This window comes from Hibiscus syriacus, unplaced genomic scaffold, assembly GCF_006381635.1.
Source record: "Hibiscus syriacus cultivar Baekdansim isolate YM2019G1 unplaced genomic scaffold, ASM638163v2 tig00110319_pilon, whole genome shotgun sequence".
Taxonomy (NCBI): Eukaryota; Viridiplantae; Streptophyta; class Magnoliopsida; order Malvales; family Malvaceae; genus Hibiscus; species Hibiscus syriacus.
In genome coordinates this window covers 1,115,237-1,121,220 of record NW_024062678.1, presented here as the reverse complement: position 1 = coordinate 1,121,220, position 5,984 = coordinate 1,115,237, and positions in this window count along the sequence as shown.

The window sequence follows — 5,984 nt, the reverse complement described above, 5'->3', positions numbered from 1 at the left end:
AATTGACCATGTATTCCATCATTGTCGTAATTGTGACATCCTGTCCAACTTGAGCTTCTGGAGCTTCTGTAGCTTCTTCCATCATTGCGTCTCTCATTGGTTGGTCATCTTCATTGTCCTCCCTCTCTAGATATAATTCGACATCCTTGACATGCTTTCAACCGACTTTTCAACAAAATCATATCCCGCTTTTTTAACAAATAACATGTTAATCTTGCGGGTTAATTGAACAGGGGAGTCAAACGAAAAATCAACTTCTTTCTTATTGAACAGATGGGTAATGACACATCCATATGGTAGTGAAGTTGAAATTGATGTTCCCTTTGTGACTATATATACAATTTTATTAAAAATTAGTTTAACAATGTTTGGAGTCGTTTTGGGTTTGGATTTATACTTTTCTATCCACCAATAATCGTTGTCTCGAATCATTGAATGTTTCCCCCACTAGGCTGAATAAACCAAGTCAGCATTTTGTGAAAACTCTCGACTCTAGATCTAGGTGAATTGTGCTATTTCTAGCAACTCGTTTAATTGTAGACCAATCTACATCATTTTCATCTGAATCCCGTTTATTCGCTACACCTAAACCCTTCGCAATAGTTTCCGGAGATATATATATATCCTTCCCCATGACATGGGTATTAATTCCTATTATATTACTCTTATTAGGCTCATACTCGAAGGAAGCATTGTTGTAGAAGACTCTAACTAGGTTGGGGTAATATTTTAGTTCTACACCAAGGAATTCAAGCCAACCCCAAGATGTAAACATGGATTTAAAACTAAAAGTATATTTATCATCGAACAAGAAATCCAAGTCAATGGGACGTTCGGGACGAATCTTCCTTATTTTAAAACTCTTTTGCCATCTTTCTTTCTCCGCATCGTATTTAAAGTTGTCAGTTTCAAATGACCTGATTTCCTCAGAAGGGGCGATTGTTTGAGAAGGAAGTTGTGGTTGAAAAGAGCTGGGTTGGGAAGAGGTGGGTTGAGAAGAGCTTTAAGAAAGACCCTGCTTCTGACGCTGACGTTTTGGAGCCATTTTGGGTGTGGATGTTGTTACATTGGAACAAAAACACATTAAAGAAAAAAAAACTAATATGCAAATCAAACAAACCCTAATTTATGGCAAAATATCAACAAATCTACCTGAATATCTGATCGTAACAGTTATGAACGCTGGTAATCGTCGGAGTCGATGAGTTCTCTTTTGCCTTTAGGTTTAGGGTTTTTTGATTTGGAGTTTGTATCATATTTATAATGAATGGAAAAAATGAGTAATTTAAAAAGGTATCGACACAAGTTAATAATGTGTCGATACATTATGGTGACCTGTTTTCAAATTAAAGCAGTACATTTAGACCGGTTACATTGCTAATTTACCTATTACAATATAATTATGGGTTTCGATGTTTCTGGGATCGGCACTTGTTATAAATGTATCAACACTTTTTAGTGCACTTGGTTTTGAAATACATTCTGGACAAAAAGTATCGACACTTATTTTATTTGTGTCGATAAATTATGTTGACCTGTTTTCAAATTAAAGCGGTACATTTAGAATGATTACATTGTTAATTTACATATTACATCATAATTATGGCTTTCGATATTTTTGGGATCGACACTTGTTATAAATGTATCGACACTTTTTAGTGCACTTGGTTTTGAAATACATTCTGGACAAAAAGTATCGACACTTGTTTGATTTGTGTCGATACTTTGTGTACACCTGTTTTCTCAAAAACTAGTATATTTAGACCGGTTATATTGCTAATTTACCTATTACATTATAATTATGGTTTTCGATGTTTTTGGGATCGACACTTGTTATAAATGTATCGACACTTTTTAGTGCACTTGGTTTTGAAATACATTATGGACCAAAAGTATCGACACTTGTTTAATTTGTGTCGATACTTTTTGTACACCTGTTTTCTCAAAAATCGGTATATTTAGACCGGTTATATTGTGAATTTACCTATTACATTATAATTATGGGTTTCGATGTTTTTGGGATCGACACTTGTTATAAATGTATCGATACTTTTTAGTGCACTTGGTTTTGAAATACATTCTGGACCAAAAGTTTCGACACTTGTTTTATTTGTGTCGATACTTTTTGTACAAATGTTTTCTAAAAAACTGGTATATTTAGACCGGTTATATTTCTAATTTATCTATTACATTATAATTATGGGTTTCGATATTTTTGGGATCGACACTTGTTATAAATGTTTCGACACTTTTTAGTGCACTTGATTTTGAAATATATTATGGACCAAAAGTATCGACACTTGTTTTATTTGTTTCAATACTTTTTGTACACCTGTTTTCTTAAAAACCAGTGTATTTAGACCGGTTACATTGCTAATTTACCTGTTACATTTTAATTATTGGTTTCGATATTTTTGGGATCGACACTTGCTATAAATGTATCGCACTTGGTTTTGAAATACATTCTGGACCAATAGTATCGACACTTGTTTTATTTGTGTCGATACTTTTTATACACATGTTTTCTCAAAACCGGTATATTTAGATTGGTTAAATTGCTAATTTACCTATTACATTATAATTATAGGTTTCGATGTTTTTGGGATCGACACTTGTTATAAATGTATCGACATATAAGTTTACCTATTCTCTCATTAAACCAGTATATTTTACCTATTAAGTTTGAGAACCATACTTGGACAAAATGTTGGAATAAAATCTTTGTGTTTATTAATTTTGTCATTATTATATTCTATTTTTGCCACCTACATTGTAAATTTATCTATTACTTTAAAGTTATTGCATTTTGTAGTTATTGAACATACCTAAATATGAAATGGTCATTCAGTCCCGCACATGATATTTGGAATAATGCAGACAAAAAACATGACTCCTATTGTGTAAAAGAAACATGTACAAAAAACATTTGGATAACTTTTCCCATCTCATACATAATTACATTCACATACAAAATTATAAATCGTATACAAAATTAAAAATCTTATACAAAATTAACCCTGCATTTACATCATCCCTTCCTTTTGTTATTCTTGTGTAGCATGACAGCTTTTGTCATCTTCTCTCTTAATTGATTTTGATTGTGGCTTACGAGATCGTTTAATATTCGCATACGATCCCATTCTCCAACAACCTATATTCAAATTGTCAGTACGTTAAGTATTGTAGACCACATCATTCAATCTACGACTTTTAACAATTTAACCGCAAACTAATTTTTAATTCTACTTACAAAATCACAAGTAACCCCTCTAGAACCGATCGATTCCATCCACATCATCACATAAATGCCGCAATCATGTCCATTCGATTGCTCGTTCATCTTATGCTCCGCGAATTTGAATCTTTGCAAGGGGAAATTTCCTAGAGATCCACATGCTTCTACCCAAATGCATTTCTTATTATAACTACATAATATTTTCATCTGCATTAAAAAAATATGAAGTTATGGTCTAAACAAATTATGCATTATAATTTACATAATTTCCTTTCATACATACCAATCTCTTAGCATCATTCACTCTCTGTTTAGCTGCTTCAGATGTAAACAAACTATCATATACAGTTGTAACACGGTCTACCATATCCAACACCAACAGATACCAATGTGAATTATTGTGGTTTATTGTGATCATGATCTGTAACAAATTTCACACCCAATTTGACAAAATTCAACATTATATATCCAAAAACATCATTTATTCATATTCATATGGTGTCTTACCTTCTCACAATTGGTGAATTTCACATAGTTATGCAACATAGGACCCCAAAAACTCGCAATACCCTCAACATTACAGGCGTTGTCCAATGCCTATTTCTGCAATTACATGACAATCATTATTAATTTACTATCTATAACATTACTTTTCAACATTTATTAATTTAACTCACCGCTAAGTGATATGGAATGTAGCCAATCGTCCGGCCTGACTTTTTAGAATTGTAGCATACTGTCCAGGCGAGCAAATCAATAACCTAACAAAATTAATTACACAATCAGAATATATTCAATAGGTTTTAACTTTTAATCGATGTCTACTTACCACACCGCCAACCCATTCACTAGGCTTCAACGTTGCAACGTCGGATACACTAGCGTATTGATTTCCCATTGAGATTACAGAACATCTGTATGAATCATTAGGATTAATATATTGTCATGAAATATTTAAATATCACTCACAAAGCAATATATTTAACTTACCCTGATTCTAACCCACTATTCCATAAATAATCACAAATTGCAGCTTCGACCGGTTCAATTCCGCTTGGAATAACCGTTTTTTCAACCTAGAGTTTTGCATACAAATTTTTGTCACAACAACATCATAAAAATCAAATTAAGTTTTCTTTTATTCAACTTACCTTCTGCTTCTTCTTCTGGGGTGCAGGACATTCCGAATCCAAATCTGCATCTATAACACTCTCCGGTGTGTAGATGTTAGTGACATCCTTTCTCCTCATTTCCTCCATCTTTTCTTCTTCCTCCATCTTCTCTTCTTCAAATTTTTTCAGTTCATCATATTTTTGCTCTACATAGCTCTTCATCTATTTTATTTCACCATTCATTTTCCCCCTTCATCCAAGTTTTTCTCAACCACCTCCTTTAGCCCCGTAAGTTCACTCCTCAATTCCACAACCTCCTTGACAACTACATCAATTTTTCCACCAGTCAACAGATTAAGTTCCCTCAACACCTCAACTTCATTCACCACTACATCTATATTTCCTTCCACTTCCCCCTTATGCCTCTCAAGTGTCTCTTCGACTCTTGATTGTCTTTGATGGATATCAAAAAGGATTTTTTTAATATCAACCAATTCAGACATCAAAATGTCGAATTTACTCTGTTTTCCCTCACCGTAATCCCCCCGACCGTCATCCACCCCTCCAACCATCTCTTCTTCCTTCTTCACTACCTCTTCTGCCTCTTCTAACTCCTTGACAATAACCTTCAAAATTAAATTTATATTAAGACATTGATTATATTCTTAATATTATTTAATTACATTTATTACCATTTCTAGCTTCCTCTGTCTATCCAACTTCAACTTTGCCATCACTCTAACCACATCTTCCTTCCCCATGCACGGATGCATGCCACTCTGTTTCTTTCATAAGCCGGCAAACTATCACAGCCCGACCAAAGATCGAACAGTGCAACCTGCATTTATAATAAAAGTTATCATTTTATATAATAACTATACTATCATTTTATATAAAAAAACAAAAACATTCTTCAACTCAGTTACCTCTAAGATTGCTATGCACCCTTTGAGGTATCTTTGGCTGCCCTTTTGAAAGGTGATTATTGATTCAATCAATCTCAAATGGACATATTCAGCCCAATTGAATTCACCCTTCAAGCCTTCATCACAAATGAGCTTCATATCGTCATTGTTCGTTGACGTATCACCCGTTGGACAAAGAAATATCCCGACAAGGTACAATAGAACTCGGGCCTTCTGGTCACCCCCTCGTAAGATCCACTTTTGATATTCTCTTCAACTGCAGCATATGTCACCTTCTGATTCAAACCATATTTGGAGGCAAGTGCTTTCCAGTTCTTACTCCTACAGACTTCAACAACACTTTTACCTTTGTTTTGTACCCCCAAGATGGTTGCAGCAGTCGATACCCCAGAGGGAATGAATAATCACCATATTTAGCAATACATTGTTTGACATCAAATTGCTCCATCAAGGATCGACACAATTCCCTCCAAATTGGTCGATCCCCTACTCCTATCAACGATCTAAACCCTATTTCCCTCAGCACATTCAAATGATCATTCTCTTTAAGGTGTTCAATTAATGAATTCACCCTTTTTATGCTGCACCTTTTCGACACTTCCTGTAACACCCTTAACTCATAACCGACCCGAATACAAGTCCAAGGTGTCACATTGACTTTTCAAACTTTGACTCTTATTGAAAATCCCAGGAATTTTTAAAACTTTCATT